Genomic DNA, 18,043 nt, shown 5'->3' with positions numbered 1-18,043 from the left:
GGCAGCGAATATCAAGCGCCTCCCCACTCGCCTTAAAACTTGCCTATTCCCTAAGGGTCGTGCGGATGGCACGGTTGGATACCCATGCCCGTATTGATGAGAAACCCATGATAAGGGGACACGATCTCTGCTTCGACAAGACGTGCCAATGAAAACCGCACCTCGAATCATGGAGCAGGAGGCTAAAAAGGTTCGAAATAATGACCGGGCAGGGACGTAACGTCTCGCTACAAAAAGTTGTTAGTAGATGGGACTTGTGAAATATTATACTCTTTGTGGCTATGTGTGGATCCCGTCTTGTAGAGCCAGACACGTTTTATGTGTTCGAGGACTACTTTGAAGTATTCGGAGGAGAAACCCGCCTTGCAATGCCGAGGATGATCTACGCGCCGGACACATTGTCATTGAAGCCTGGGGCCATGAAGATACAAGACAGAAGACTTCCTCCCATGTCCGTATGGGACTCTCCTTTGCGTGGATGGCAAGCTTGGCATTCAGATATGAATATTCCTTTCTCTATAAACCGACTCTATACAACCCTAGCCCCCTTTGGTGTCTATATAAACCAAAGGGTTTAGTCCGTAGAGGCAATCATAATCATACGGGCTAGACAATTAGGGTTTAGCCATTTTCTCTATAAACCGACTCTATACAACCCTAGCCCCCTTGTCCCTGTTACCATCAATCCTTAGGCGCACAGTTCGGGGCCCCCTACCCGAGATCTGCCAGTTTTGACACCGACATTGGGGTCGGGTCTGGATTACCTGTGTGGATAGACAAGGCCGAGCAGCGTGAAGGAGGGTCACCAACGAGGAGGCGGCGCTGCAAGCAAGGAGTGAAGGTTTCAACTTGGAAAGGAAGGCGGAAACAGGGGAAATGTGGCTTTTGGTAAGGGGGAGGGGGCGGGGAGGTAGATATTTCCACGGAAGCAGAAAATTTGGAATCGCTTCAGCGAAAAAACTGGCGCGCAAAGTGTCATCAGACACGGTCCCTGATTCAGAACTGTGTACAATATGTGAACATCACAAATGATTCAGATAGCTTAACCCGTGTGTGATGAGTTTGAACTTCAAAAATTTTGGTTCGAATTTCCCTGGTTACAGTGGTCATCCACGTCATTGCATAATTTGGGTACACAAAGGAGACTACATCACACCCACACTTCTTAATTGAGCAGTTCAGCAATTAAACAGGTCTAGCTGGCCTAAACATTAATCTAACAAATTAATGACCGACGCTCTTAATTAAAAAAAAGAGTACTATTACGGCTGGTGCTCGTTGATCTCTGCCACCTCCTCCATGTCGAGCTTGCGCCCGACGGTCTCCTGGGGAAGGGGCTCCATGGCATCCGTCGCAACATACTCGGCAAGCATCGCACCATCCGTGTCCGCCATCTCTTTTGAAAAGGCCACCATGAGCTGAGCGTGGGCGGCCGCGATCTGGGCTTGGACGGGCTCCGTCGTTGCAAGGTATGCGGTGGAGGAACAAACGGCTACTCGAACGCTCTCATTGATTGCCAACTCTTCGGCCGTGGGTTGCCGACCGTTGTTGGAGAAGCTTCGTTCGATTTGTGCGGTGACCGCCACGAGCTGGGCATGGGCGGCCTCGACATGGTCATGGGCGGCCTCCATCAAGGCTAAGGCCGTCGCTGGGGAACAGACAGCTGTTGTGCCGCTCTCGCTGGTTGCTATCCCGGAGGCAGATGTTGTTGCCGCCAGCTAAGAAGCAACAACGGTCATTTGGGCTGCATTGGCCGCCCGGTCTTAGATTGTGGCCGCACTCATGCACCTTGTTAGCACGCGCATGGCGGCTGTGGCCACGCCCTCGCCAGAGTGGGGTGCCGAAGTTGCCCTCATGACGCGGGTCCACGTCCCCATATTTCACCGGCTAATGTGCTTGACCGCCGACTATGGACTATAGCCGATGCACCTTCTCGCGTAAGCCATAGGTGTACTATACACCGACGGTGCTCCAGGATATTTTGTACTGCATCTCACACAGTTGGTGATAATAAACTGTGTGGGATCTACTTGATTTTTCATCTTGATTTGAATTACATAATGGGGTCACAATGGCAATGGACGGTGTTTGAATTGCTAGACCTTTTATCGATTGTGAACACGCAACTATATGTGTGTCGTAAAAGAATTGGAATTATTCAGGCTTCGTTTGGACATTTTATACATTAAATTGGTTTTCTAGCCATTTCAGGTGCACAATTCAAAATTAAACTATGTGCACATCCTCCGGTGCACGAACATGGGTTGAAATATCATATATGTGTCCATGTGTTTATGCTTATGTCCCATGCAAGAAATGGGGATGAATTTCGAACAGCATGGCACCATGGTTCTCCGGCAAATGTCAACGTACTTGCTTTTGTAATTCTAGTAAATCCAACAGTCGTCCGAAATTCATGAAACTTGACATGCTATCATAGAGCAGCATCAACATGCCGTGGTAAAATTTTTGTCCCATTGGGGGCAGGTTTGGGCATAAGTTTATGACAAACCAGACCTTCTCACAACAAGTGTGATGGTTTCGGTAGGGAACGTTTCACCTTTTTGGACGAAGCAATATCCGTTGCCTCTGCTCGATTTCAAAATTTTTTCCTAGTGTCAACATAGAACAACATGAGTGTTGTGTCAATTTTTGGGATTTCGGAGTTCGCTTGGACATTTTTATACATTAACTGTATTTTATATACATTCATGTGCATAATTAAAATTGAACTACAGGCACATGCTCTAATGCATATAAATTAGTTAAAAATTCAAATCTGTGTCCTTGGTTGCATGCTTAGGTCCCACGCAAGAAATGAGAATGAATGTGAAACACCCTAAAACCGTCACTCGGCCGCAAACATTGAGATACCTGATTTTTAAATTCTAGTAAATCCATAACTCGTCTGAAATTCATCAAACTTGGCATGCTATCTTGGAGCGACATCAACGTGCCGTGATAAAAAAATTTAACCAGATCGTGATAATTTTTTGTCCCATTTGGGGAAGGTTTGGGGATATGCTTCTCACAAACCAGAGCTTCTCACAACAAGCATGATGGTTTCGGTAGGGAACATTTCACGTTTTTGGACGAAACGATATCCATTGCCTCTTCTCGATTTCAATTTTTTGCTAGTGTCAACATAGAACAACAGGAGTGTTGTGTCAATTTTTGGGATTTTTCGGGGTTCGCTTGGACATTTGTATACATTAACTGAGTTTTCTATGCATTCGTGTGCATAATTCAAATTTGAACTACAGGCACATGCTCTAATGCATAGAAATTGGTTTAAAATTTAAATATGTGTCCTTGGTTGCATTCTTAGGTCCCATGCAAGAAATGGGAATGAATGTCAAACACCCTGCCATCGTCATTCAGCCGCAAACGTTGAGGTACCTGGTTTTTAAATTCTAGTAAATGCAAAGATTGTCTGAAATTCATGAAACTTGGCATGCTATCATGGAGCGGTATCAACAAGTCGTGGTAAATTTTTTGTCCCATTTGGGGCAGGTTTGGGGATATGCTTCTCACAACATGCCTGATGGTTTCGGTAGGTAACGTCCCACCTTTTGGGACGAAACGATATCCATTGCCTCTTATTGCTTTCAAAACTTTTCTTGTGTCAACATAGAACAACATGAGTGTTGTGTCAATTTTTGGGATTTTTCGGGGTTCGTTTGGAAATTTTTATGCATTAATTGGGTTTTTAATGTATTTCTATGCATAATTCAAATTTGAACTAAATGCACATGCTCCAATGCCTATAAATTGGTTGAAAATTCAAATGTGTGTCCTTGGTTGCATGCTTAGGTCCCATGCAAGAAATGGGATTGAATGTCAAACACCTTGCCACCGTCACTCGTCTGCAAACATTGAGATACCTAGTTTTTAAATTCTAGTAAATCCAAACATCATCTGAAATTCATGAAACTTGGCATGCTATCATGGAGCGACATCAACATGCCGTTGTAAATTTTTTGTCCCATTTGGGGTAGGTTTGGGTATATGCTTCTCACAAACCAGAGGTTCTCACAACAAGCCTGAAGGTTTCAGTTGGGAACGTGCCACCTTTGGGGACGAAACGATATCCGTTGTCTCTTATTGCTTCCGAAAAATTTCTAGTGTCAACATAGAATAACAGGAGTGTTGTGTTAAATTTTGGAATTTTTTGTGGTTTGTTTGGACATTTTTATACATTAACTGGATTTTCTAGGCATTTTATGTGCATAATTCAAATTTGAACTACATGCACATGCTCCAGTGCATATAAATTGGTTGAAAAATCGAATCTTTGTGCTTGGGTGCATGCTTAGGTCCCATGCAAGAAATGGGAATGAATTTCAAACACAAGGGCACCCTTGATTGTCGGCAAAATGTTGAGATACTTTGTTTTTAAATTCTAGCAAATCCACAACTTGTCTGAAATTCATGAAACTTGGCATGCTATCATGGAATGGCACCCAACATGTTGTAGTATTTTTCGTGTCCATTTTGAGCGAAGGCGCACTCGAATAATAGACAACAAAGGCATTTTGAAACAAATAGCTGCCACTCTAACATCGCAAAAATTTGTATAATTCAAATCGTGTGTGTTATGTTAACCATTCATGTGACGCCACGTGTCTTCATTTTAATGGCTGGAGGAGCCGTGCGGACTACTGCTTGACTGAACGGGAGAAGTGTGAGTGCAATCCGGTGTGCAGTCTGGCCGAGAGGCGTGCAAGCTGTCCTCCAATGCGCAGGCTCACCGGGAAGCATGCGAGCTGTACGCCGCGCAGGCTCACAGGGAAGTGCACCATTTGACTTCCATTGTCGCCCGCCTTCCTTTCCATTAATGACGCCCTCGCCATTGCTTAATACAGGCGGCCTTACTGTTCTCCTCCCATTCCCCTCCCTCCCGCAGACCTCCACCAACGCCATGGCGTCGAAATATCATCTGCCACTAGTCTTCAAGTTTGGTGAAGTCGACTCTGAGCCGGAGGAGATAGAAAATAAGGAGGAATGGGGCCTCATGGACATGGCCCAGAATGAGTTGGCCGCAGCGGTTGCTGCCCCGCTCCTGTCCCAGCTTCCATCCCCACACCCGCACCAGCGACCATCCCCATAGCATTGACGAGCTGGTCGCCGAGCACTATCGCAGAGCTGGAAGCCGCGGGCGTTAGCGAGGTCTCCGCGGACCCGCGCGAGCTCATGTACATGCCAGCGCCAGCACCCGTTCCCGTGCGAGCCCCTCCACCCACCGTGGTGCCGGTCCCGTGCGTTTGGCTGCACCCGCCACGCCCGTGCGCCCCCCCTCAGCGGCATGGGACGCCACCGTCGACCGCTACCTCTCAGCGCCACCAGCTGCCGTCCTCCCACGCCTCGCCCGTCGATCACTCGGCGGCATGATGTTTGATTTACAAGTGAAGAACATTCTATGCCGCATTGAAGACTTTAACAATGGCGTCCTAGAGGATGACAACGACAACAACGGCGCGGCACGCTGCCTCCGCCGCCACCGAAAATTGTTTTTTTCTTGGGTTTAATATTGTAGCTCGATCATATGAATATAAATTTGCAGTATGACTGAATGAAAGATATGGTTTGAGCGAAGTTGCATTTTTCTGTCTTAATGTACATACTTATCAAACGATTTTCTTTTTAAAAAACATCAATGGTTTTTAAATATAAAACACTCATCGCAAACGTTTTAGTTAGAACACCCGTATGCAAACCGACAGCTTCCCCAGGAAACCAAGGGAAAATGTGTCGAGCAGGATTTGTGCAGCTCTTGATAGCAAATGTTTTAGATTGAACACCTGTATGCAAAGTGAGAGCAGGATTTGTGCATCTCTTCAATGCAAACGGTTCTTTGGATGACCCGTGTGCAACCACTTACAAACAATCTGGTAAAATTTGCATCTGTCATATTGGGTATGTTGCCATTTGTCAAACTGGAAAGATTGACATTTGTTGATCTAGTAACATTGCCATTTTTCAACCTTGGAACACTACGATGTGTCAAAATATGAAGCTAAAAATCACTAGCAGTATCTAATTTTTGCAACTAAAATTCAGTAATTAAGCATAGATTTCATTCATAGATTAAGCAATCGTTCTTTATACAAATAGTAAAACTCGACAGCTGAACTGACCAAACTTTTGACCAATTGTTGCCAACGACGTACTGAAATAGCTAGTTCTACTTTATGTACTAGCTAATTTTAAGTACGTTGTACAGTTCCACCACATCTATAGTCAGATGAACTGAACAAAATACACCCCTAAATACTACTACTACGGAGGGGCTTTGTACTACTTCCGGCAGCCTCTCCTTTGGCGAGCGCGCTCGGTAAGAGGCAGAGGAGGAGGAGCCTACCGACGAGCTGGACAATTGCAATACGGTGTCTGCTTTACTGCACTCTCAGCGACGCTCACCTCGAACGCCCTCTGCCGCTCCAGACGACCCTTCTCGAAGCGGTGGTTCTCCTCGTAGATCTTCTGATTCCTCGCCGCTGAGGCGGCGTGTGCCGTGGCCACGGCGGCAGTAAGACTCTTTGCATGCTCGACGAGGCGCTCCTCCTCTCGCAGGAACTCGGTGTAGCACGCAAGGTCGTTGACGCACGTTCGGGCATCCACCTCTTCTTCCCGTAAACGGGCAGCAGTGGTGGAGCGGGTGATGACCGCAGTGGTCGATGGTGGGCTGGCAGCCACGACCACCACCTCCTGCCTTCGGGCCGCAGTGGCGGTGCGGGTGATAGCCACGGTGGCCGGCAGTGGGGTGGCGGCCACGACGGCCACCTCCTGCCTTCGGGCCGCGGCGGCGGAGTGGGCGATGGCCTTGGCTTTCGACGACGGTGTGGCGACAACGGCCGCTGACAACAGCTGCCGACGGGCAACGGCGGCATAGCGTATGGTGTGTGTTCCGCGCACACCCAAAAGGGATGCCACACACACTACACTACGCCGGGGACTGCACCACCGCCGCGGTGCAGCCTCCCATCTGGAGTAGTCCTCTAATGATGGCGAAGTGGCTAAGGGACAATGATAGACCGGTGCCATTGGCGATTGTGGGAGAAGTAGACAAGATAAGCTACAGGGAGGGAGGGGAAAATGCGACGCAGGACCCACCGACCGTGAGAGTTTATATAGCAGGTTCGTAAGCATTGGGATTTTGGGGATCTCACCGAGTCGGGTGGGAAGCTCGTGCGGGAACCTGTGAGGTTGCGCGGGAATGGGCTCACCGACGATTCATTGGCGCCACCGCTTGGCCAAAAGAACGCCCCAGCGTGCGGCGCAAGCTTGCGATGTAAGCCATCTGCGGTAGCAGGGTGACAAGACGTGCGAGAGGAGGACGAAAGGCCACATACACATACGGTTAATAAAAAAATGTTTGCGATTTAATTACCTACTATACCCTCGTCCTGGTTTATAAATAGGATTTAACCAATAAAATACAAATGCATGTTGCCAAAGATTATATAGTTTGATTCGTATTTGAACATAGTTTCCAATTATATAATTTTTATAACATGGATTAACATTTTGTTGGTTAAATTTGAGGGTAAAGTATGGCACAGAATATAAAGGGGACTATAGACCAAGATGGAGGTAGTAGCACACGGCCGCTCTCTACACAGCGATGCAACTATCGGCCGTCTTGTAGGCGACCATTTCCTGCGTGTTCAACTGCTCTATGCATGTGGTTGCTTGCGGTTGAGGCAGCCGCGGCGCACTCTGCTCGTGTCCCGCCATGTGTGCTCTGCTCTCGCGTCCCTCCGGGTGGTCTGCCCTAGTCGCTCCATGCATGCTGCCAGTGTTTGGGGTCGGCGCACGATCATGCACGTTTGTGTGCATGCGGTTGCGCCGGGCGCGGCGCGACAATGCAATTACCCGCTGCAAAAACTGCCATGCGGACGCGCAAAGAATCCAGGCCACCCGGCCCCCATTTATTCATGCAGCTATTTACCTTCGTATCTCACATCACACGACACAATAAGCACACCCACGACGACACATACAGAGAGGACATCCAGCGATTCCAATGGCGATCCCTGTGGGACCAATGGCGCTCCCAGCGGCCGACGACAACAGCGTCAGGTAGTTCACCACGCATCATGTATTGGACACCTACATGACGGGGATGGCTCTCTCGGTGGTGTACATGAACAATCCGGTCTCGGTGGAGAGCTCCATCCAAAATATGGAGCAGTTCCTTATCGAGGACAAGTACCAAGTGGTCGGCTTCGACCTCGAGTACACCATCGGTCGTGCCGGGCATGATCAAAAGGTTGTCGTCACCCAGTTGTGCGTGCGACATGACGTCCTCGTCTACCACTACCACCTGGCCACAAGGCCTTGCGAGCGTTTCTCTAGGTTTATCAACAACTTCGACTACAGTTTCGTTATGGTGGGCACCACAAACGATCTAAAAGCGCTCAAGGTTTCGGGCATGCAATGCCCGAATTTTATCAACATCCAGCACCACTACAAGGTCTGGGGCAGTGAAAAAAATAAACTAAACTCCCTGGTTGACCTCTCCTCAGCCATCATCGAACCCTACTACATGAAGATGAAGAATGAGAGCAAGAAGGACAAGAATGCCTAGCACAGTATGTGGCATGAGAGACTGGATGAACAACATGTCAAGTATGCGTCAAGGACGCATACGCAAGCTACGAGATGTACAGGCGGATCGTTGACATGAGTAAGTGTCTTCTTCTTTGCCCCAGATGAGGGAGCGTTACAAGAAGTAGATGACTAGACGATCGTTTCTCCTACTTTAGAATGCATGCAATTGTTCATTAAGGTGTGTGCGAATAATCTGTATAGTCACTTATGTAATTGGATGTTTATTTCAGTTATATATATACATGTTACTCTTCTGTAGACAGATCAAATCACACGGCTTATTAGCAACAATCATCTGTGTTATTATTGGTCTTCGCACACGTTTATGATTACGGGCCTGTTTGCCACTGTAGCGACCAGACCTCAAACAGTCTGATCTCTGTGCTCCGGTGTCATCCCTGGATCAGTAATGCTAACACCACATAGTACTCGAAGGATTTATAGCAGAGTAGCAATCACACACTTATTACATCGAGTGTCTCAAAAGAGAACTTATTACAATAAATATGGCTTAAGGCCATCTAATAACGATAACAGTGGAAGGCTTGGAAGATAAGTGAGTCCATCAACTCCAACGGCATCACTGAGTATAGAACCACAACCTAAAACTCCTCAATCGTCGTCTGAAAAGTCTGCAACATTAACGTTGCAGCCCGAAAACGGGTCAGCATGTGGAATATGCTGGCAAGATAACACATAGAGAATAATGGAATGCAACAGCTATACTATATGCATATTTGGCTGGTGGAAAGCTCTATGGTTACAGTTTTTGCGTAAAGCCAATTTTTCCCTACTTCAAAGGAATAAATTAATTATTATCATGGTGGTTGTTAAACATTGAGAATGGTTGACAGCATTCTCAATCCCAATTAAGTAACATCATTAAAACCCAACAAAATTAATTTAGAGTAACATGTTGAGATTCACATGATAATCCAGGTACTAGATACTCAAGATGTCCATAACCGGGGACACGGCTAACCATGATTAGTTTGTTACACTCTGCAGAGGTTTGCGCACTTTTCCCCACAAGACTCGATCGCCTCCGTTGGATTTCTCGCACTACATGGTGTTTGAGAAACGGATGACCGAGACATAGTCTTTCAGAAGCGCTAGCACCTTATGATCCGGTAGACCGTACCACCTACATCCCCTACATCTGCTAGTCTACCACTGTAAGAGTTCGCACAACTTAGTCAACTATGCCAGAGCCCATAATGGCTTGTGGCTGCACACGGAAGTTTCTAGTATGAATAATCTCATGATCCCTTTGAGCCTGGGTGGCGGTCCAAAAGAAAAACAGGCAAGTCCTGGAAACCCCAGGTGTCTCAATCCACCCAGATGTGTGTTAGGTTGCCACCATAGATAAACCATTAATTAACAATCTCACATTTGTCATGGATATAACTCACCCAATCCACATCTACTAGCATAGCATGGCATAATAAGCAAACATAGAAGTAACTCCCAAAGGTTTGATAATAAACAGGTAATAGGTACTACCTCATCTACTTCCCATCCCACAATTTAATTAGATCCTAATCATGCAATGTGTGAGGATTGATCTAATGCAATAAAACTGGGTTGTAGAAAAAGTATGATCAAAGTGTTACTTGCCTTGCTGATGATCCGCGAAACCTAGAGATTCGAAGTAACAGGCGGCGCACTCCGGGTATTCTATCGCAGACAAACAAAAAGCATACAATAAGTACTCATCTAATGCACAGGTAAAACTCAAATAGAAGATCTAACCAGAAAGTTCATCTTAAGAACCCTGGTTTGCAAATAGAATCAAATCGAACGAAGCAAAAGAAATCAAACGGCGAAAGAAAACAACTTCGTTCTACTAATCTGGATCTAGGGCAAATTTTACAGTAGCAAAAACATGTTTAAGTTGATTATTTAGAAAGAGGGTTTCGAGATGAAACTCCAGGCGCTTGAATCGCCTGATTCCAATAAACGAGCGAAAAGTTATACTAAAATGAAAATCGGATCAGAAATCGCGATCAGAAAATAACCGCGGAAAAACCGATGAAAAAGAAAAACGACGAACAGGAATTTTTTTTAACGGCACGGAAAACGAGGCGGCGGCGAACCTCGGGCGGCGCGCAACTCCGGCGGCGGCGGTGGCGGCTGGGGCTTGGGGTGCGCTAGGGTTAGGGCGGCGGTGGTGGGCTGGCTCGGCTCGGGCCTCGGGCGCGCCTTATAAAGGCCCCGGCCAGGCGGAGTCCTGGCCGAGTACGGCCCAAAGTCGGTTCCGCGTTTTTTTTAAATAATTCCGCTCGGAAGAAAAATAAAAAGAAATACTAAACGGACTCCAAAAATCACGAAATAAATTTTCCCGGGTTTCTAAAATCAAGCCCGATAAAGTGAACATTTATGTGGGCCCAAACTACAACTTTGAAAAACACGCATTTTTCCTAAATTCAAATAAAATACCGAAAAACTCCGAAATAAAACTTATTTGATTTGTTTATTAAATCCTCAATATTTCTATATTTTGGGAAAGTCATTTTATTCCCTCTCTCATATTTTTGTAATAGAAATAATTGATGATAAAATAAATAAAATCAAATGATCCTGTTTACATAATTTGAGAAAACTCAAATATGTAAATAACGAAATCCCCAACTCTCTCCGTGGGTCCTTGAGTTGCTTAGGATTTTCTAGGATCAAAACCAAAAGCAAAATAAAATATGATATGCATGATGATCTAATGTATAACATTCCAAATTGAAAATTTGGGATGTTACAAACCTACCCCCTTAAGATGAATCTCGCCCTCGAGATTCGGGTTGGCTAGAAAATAGGTGAGGGTGGTCTTTGAGCAAATCTTCCTCTCGCTCCCAGGTGGCTTCATCCTCCGTGTGGTGGCTCCACTGAACTTTGCAAAACTTGATAACCTTGCTACGAGTAACTCGGGTGGAAAACTCAAGAATCTTGACTGGTTTCTCCTCAAAGGTCAAATTGTTATCCAACTGAATTGCTTCTAATGGCACTGTGTCTCTCAAAGGTATGTCAGCCATCTCCGCGTGACACTTCTTCAACTGAGAAACGTGAAACACATCATGAACTCCTGTTAATCCTTCTGGCAATTCCAACTTGTAAGCCACTTCTCCCATACGCTCCAAAACTCGATATGGTCCTACAAATCGTGGCGCTAACTTCCCCTTAACTCCAAAGCGCTTAATCCCTCGAAGTGGGGATACTCGAAGATAAGCTCTGTCTCCGACTTCGTAAACTGTCTCCTTGCATTTAGAATCTGCGTAGCTCTTCTGCCTGGACTGGGCTACCTTGAGCCTATCACGAATCAACTTCACCTTCTGTTCAGACTCCTTAATCAGATCTGGTCCAAACAACTGGCGGTCTCCAACTTTGTCCCATGACAACGGTGTCCTGCACCTCCTTCCGTACAGAGCTTCGAAAGGGGCCATCTTCAAAATGGTCTGATAGCTATTATTGTAAGAGAACTCTGCATATGGCAAATTATCGTCCCAACTAGATCCATAATCTAGCACACAAGCTCTCAGCATATCCTCCAAAATCAGTCTGTCCATCCGTCTACGGATGAAAAGCTATACTAAATTTTAACCTAGCACCCAAAGTCTCATGCAACTGCTTCCAGAACTTTGAGGTAAACTGGGTTCCTCTATCTGATACGATGCTCCTCGGAACTCCATGCAAACATACGATCCTTTTCATGTATATCTTTGCCAAATTAGCACTCGTGTAAGTGGTCTTTACTGGGATGAAATGTGCTACCTTCGTCAATCGAGCGACTACAACCCAAATCGAGTCATAGCCTGAATGAGTCCTTGGTAATCCCGTGATAAAATCCATGCCTAGCTTATCCCACTTCCATTCGGGTATCGGCAATGGTTGCAACAATCCTGCTGGCTTCTGATGCTCTGCCTTTACTGTCTGACATACGTCACAAACTGCTACATACTCCGCAATATCCTTTTTCATTCCGGTCCACCAGAAAATATCCTTCAAATCCAAATACATCTTGGTATTTCCTGGGTGAATCGAATACGGTGAATCATGTGCCTCTTGCAGAATCAACTTCCTGATTTCCGGGTTATTGGGCACGTAAACACGGTCTTCAAACCATAGGGTGTCGTGTTCATCCTCGCGAAATCCTTTAGCTTTTCCTTTGCTCAGTTTCTCCTTTATAGCGGCAATCTCTTTGTCAGTTTTCTGAGCTTCTCTGATTCTGTCCATCAAGGTTGACTAAATTTCTAGTGCTGCTACATAGCCTCTCGGAACTATTTCCACACATGGTTCATGAAGATTTTCTGCTAACTCCTTGGGTATTTCTCCCGTCATTAGTGTATTGACATGGCTCTTGCGGCTTAATGCATCAGCTACTACATTAGCCTTCCCGGGATGATAATGCAATCTCATATCATAATCCTTGATGAGCTCCAACCATCTCCTTTGTCTGAGATTCAACTCCTTCTGCGTGAAAATGTACTTCAGACTCTTATGATCCGTGTACACCTCACAATGATTTCCAATGGGGAAATGTCTCCATGTCTTCAATGCATGCACTACGGCTGCTAACTCCAAATCATGCATAGCATAATTCAACTCGTGGGGCTTCAGTTGTCTTGAGGCATACAAAACAACTCTCCCTTCCTGCATAAGCACTGCTCCAACTCCTCGACGTGAAGCGTCGCAATACACCTCATAATCCTTGATTTGATCTGGCAAAATCAACACTGGTGAGGTAACCAAACATTTCTTCAACTCCTGGAAACTAGCCTCACACTCCTCAGTCCATTTGAACTTAGCATCCTTCTTCAGCAACTCCGTCATAGGTTTCGCGATCTTTGAGAAATTTTCAATAAACCTACGGTAGTATCCTGCGAGTCCAAGAAAACTCCGGATCTCTCCAACTGTAGTTGGGGCTTCCCACTTGGTCACGGTATCAACTTTAGCGGGATCTACTGCTATACCTTCTCCAGATATAACATGTCTGAGGAATCCTACTTCCTTCAACCAAAACTCACATTTGCTGAACTTGGCATATAATTGATGTTCTCTGAGCTTTCCAAGTACCAAACGCAAATGCTCCTTATGCTCCTCTTCATTCTTCGAAAATACCAGGATATCATCAATGAACACTACGACGAACTTATCCAAAAACTCCATAAACACTTTGTTCATCATGTTCATAAAATAGGCAGGCGCGTTAGTCAGTCCAAATGACATAACGGTATACTCATACAGCCCATACCTGGTGGTAAAAGCTGTCTTCGGAATATCCTGTTCTCGAATCTTCAACTGATGGTATCCTGATCGCAAATCGATCTTGGAAAACACTTTAGCTCCTTGCAATCGATCAAGCAGATCATTGATCATTGGTAGCGGGTACTTGTTCTTGATTGTTACTTCATTCAATCCTCGATAGTCAACAACCATCCTTAACGATCCATCCTTCTTCTCTACTAGAAGTACTGGTGATCCCCAAGGCGAAGAACTTGGGCGAATGTAACCTTTATCCAGTAACTCCTTAATCTGCTTCTTAATTTCCACCAAATCTTTTGCTGGCATCCTATATGGTCTCTTCGATATTGGCCCAGTGCCTGGCAAAAGCTCAATCAAAAACTCAATGTCTCTATCCGGTGGCATGCCTGGCACCTCTTCGGGAAATACATCAGGAAAATCCTTTACCACTGGTACTTCCTCCTGCACAACTCCTGATAAGGAATTTACTTGTGTCCTGTTTGGCACATGCCGGGATACATACTTGATCCTTCTCCCTTCTGGTGTGGTAAGCAAAATTGACTTACTAGCGCACTCAATATTCCCTTCATACTTTGATAACCAATCCATGCCTAATATCACATCCAATCCTTGAGATTCCAATACTATTAGGTCTGAGGGAAAAACATAGTTACCAATCCTTAATGGTAACCGATCACACCATAGACTTGCCACATACTCTGCTCCTGGCGAGGTTACTAACATGAGTGACCTAAGGGCTTGGGTTGGTAGGTTATACTTATCCACAAATCCCCTTGATATGTATGAATGCGATGCACCAGTATCAAAAAGAACGAGTGTAGTAAATGACTTAACCAAAAACTTACCTATTACTGCATCGGGCTGAGCTTCAACCACCTCCACATTAACGTGACCATGAAGACTGCAGGGCTTACACCCCACACCATTTTATTATAAAAAAACAAACACATACATGGTTTCCTTAAGGTGAGGAAAAGAAGAAAAATAAACAAAGAAAAAAGAAAGAAAGAGGAAGAAAAACTATACAGGGTAGGGGAGCACTATACCTATAAATTACAAATAAACAAAGGAGACAAACAGGAACTCTCCTCAAGGAGGAAGAAAATCAATCCACTTGAGAAGGGCGTCTCTAAATTTCTGTTTTATTCGGTGGGAGAGCAGAGTGATATCATGAATGAAGCTATTCCTCCATGCCCTGAAAGAGGGCTGAATGTTCCTGAAAGTTCTATCATTCCTGATCTTCCAAATATTCCACCAGGCCATGAAAACCACCTCCCAAAAAAAAGGTTTGTTGAAATCCTTCCTTGCATGATGAGAAATTTCCACCATATCTTCACCATTTTTCCATTCAATTTGTAGGTAATTCCAGACTCGAGCACTAAAATTGCACTGGAAGAACAGGTGATTTCTGTCCTCCAGAGCTCCAGTCAGACAAAGAACACATTCAGGCCCTTCATTGATTCTCCAATGTCTCCTCTGAATCATGTCCTTGGTGTTAATCCTGTCCATGATGACAAGCCAAGCAAACATCTTGATCGACATAGTGCAGCAACTTTTCCATATCCATCCCAGGATGGGGTTTGAGACCATTGGCTGATAGACAAAATCATAAAACTTTTTTGCTGTATACTCTGATTTCTTGCCATGCCTCCATCCCGGTGGTCATTAGATAGATTATCCAAATGGAAAGACACCATTAATGAGGAGAGCTGTTGCATTTCTTGGAAGGCTTGTTCAGTCATAGGCAAGTGGAAAAGCTCCTGAAAAGAACTGGCCTGAAAAACTTCCTTGACTGAGAGGTTTTTGTGGAGACAAAAATAAAATAGCCTAGGAAATCGCTGTTGCAGAGGAACCAAACTATTCCCAATTTGCCAGTAGTCTGACCAGAACTGCACTGTATCTCCACTATGAACATCAACCGACGTAACGGCTCTGAAATTATCCATCAACTTGCATACATCTTTCCACCAAAAGGAGCCACAGAGAACAGTATCATGTGGAATCCTTTCAAAGTAGTAAGAGTCCCAAACTAATTGCACCCAGGGCACATCCATCTTATTATAAAATTTGCTGAGGTGTTTCAATAAGAGAGCATCATTCTGCAGTCCAAGATTTAAAATCCCAAGCCCCCCCTTTGACTTGGGTCTACAAACAAGTTGCCAAGCTGCCAGAGAGTGACCCTTTTCCTGACCATATTTCCTCCATAAACACTGCCTTTGGATTCTTTCCAATTGTTTTAAAATACCCTGAGGAATGGACAAGCTACAAAGGAAAAAGATAGGCAAGGAAGAGATCACAGAATTGACTAATTGCAGTCTGCTCCCTTGTGGCAAGAACCATGAACTTGCTGTCAATCTTCTCTCCATACAATCCACAAGAGGAAGGAGGTCAACTATTTTAGGCCTGGTGGTCCCCACTGGCAGCCCTAGATATGTAAACGGCATAGTGCCTAATTTGCAATCAAAAAAGGCAGCCAGGTCAGAAGCATCCTGCTCAACTACATTGATAGGATACATGGAGGATTTATGGAAATTGATCTGCAGTCAAGTTGCCTGTGAGAAGGAATGCAAAACTGATTTCAGAGCCCTCAATTGACTTAGATCAGCATTTAGGAATAGCAGTGTGTCATCTGCATATTGGACCACTGGGTAATCTGGATCATGGGTAAGTAGGGGCCTGCTTATTAAACCTTGTTGGAGAAGATTGTTCACTAAAGTCTGTAAAAGATCAGCCGCAATAACAAATAGTAAGGGAGAAATTGGGTCCCCTTGTTTGACTCCACATTTGCATTTGAAATGAGTACCAGGGACTCCATTCAATAGTACAGAAGAAGTGCCAGAAGACAGCAACTGCTTAATCCAAACAATCCACCTTTCGTCAAAACCTTTTGCAGTTAAGATCTTTATGATTGCCTCATGCTGGATAGAGTCAAAAGCCTTTTCAAAGTCCAACTTAAGCAAAAGGATGGGCCTTTTAGACTGATTGCACTGATGGATATACTCAAACGTCCAAGCAACACAATCCTGGATTGTTCTTGATTTGATGAAACCATATTGGTTTTTATGCACACATTTGGTGATCTCCAGTTGAAATCTGTTAGCCGCAAGCTTTGTAAGAAACTTTAGGCCAACAGAGGTTAGAGAGATTGGTCGAAAATCTCCCACACCCTCAGGTGTCTGCTTCTTTGGGACCAGGGTAATGAATGCATCATTCAAATTTTCTAATTGCACTGTTCCAGCATGAAACTCCGTAACCAGCTGTATAAAATCAGCAGAGATTATATGCCAACACTTTTTTAAAAAGAGCCCGTTAAAGCCATCAGGTCCAGGGGCCTTATCAATAGGCAAGTCCTTGATAACCTGCTCAATTTCTTTTACATCAAAAGGTTTTGTGAGCACCTCCAAACCCTGGACCCTGGGTATTAGGGACAAAATGGTTTCATCCAAAGAAATTGACTTAACTGTCCCCATTCTGCTTTTGAAGGTTGTCAGGAATTCTCTGGCCATTTCCTCATGGTTAGATGTTACTGTTCCATCTGTCAGCAACAAGCTTGCCACAGAGTTTTTTCTAAATCTTTCAGTTGCCATGGCCTGAAAGAATTTGGAGTTTTCCTCTCCCACTTTGATATACCTAATTGTGCATCTTTTCCTCCAGTACAAGTATTGCATGTGAAGCAGGTGTTCATGGTGCATTTTAATTATTTTCCTGAAATTAAACTCAGGCCTGGATAAAGATCTCTTATCTTCAAGATTGTCCAACCAAAGAATTACCCAGTTACACTTCTCAATCAACCTTTTGATGTGTGATAAACCTTTCTGCCATTTCTTGAGAGCAAACCTCAAAGCTTTCAGTTTGTCCACAATTATTGCCGAAATATGAGTCTTACGACTGGGGCGAGCCCACACCTCCTGCACACATTCCATAAAGCCTTCCTGATGAATCCAAAAGTTTTCAAACCTGAAGATATGTGCTTTGGGAATTGCTGTACTGATGGCCACCAGACAAGGAACATGGTCAGACGCAGTCTTTGCCAAAGGGGTCAGTTGGGTCATGGGATATATGTTAATCCAACTTGCAGAAGTAAAAACCCAGTCCAACTGTTCCAGGAGTGGCCTGTCTTGCATGTTAGACCATGTGAATTTACGTCCTTTTAGAGGAAGTTCTAACAATCCCAAAT

This window comes from Triticum urartu, chromosome 2A, assembly GCF_056163025.1.
Source record: "Triticum urartu cultivar PI428250 chromosome 2A, HENAU_Tu73, whole genome shotgun sequence".
Lineage (NCBI taxonomy): Eukaryota > Viridiplantae > Streptophyta > Magnoliopsida > Poales > Poaceae > Triticum > Triticum urartu.
Note: the sequence above shows the minus strand (reverse complement) of the source record.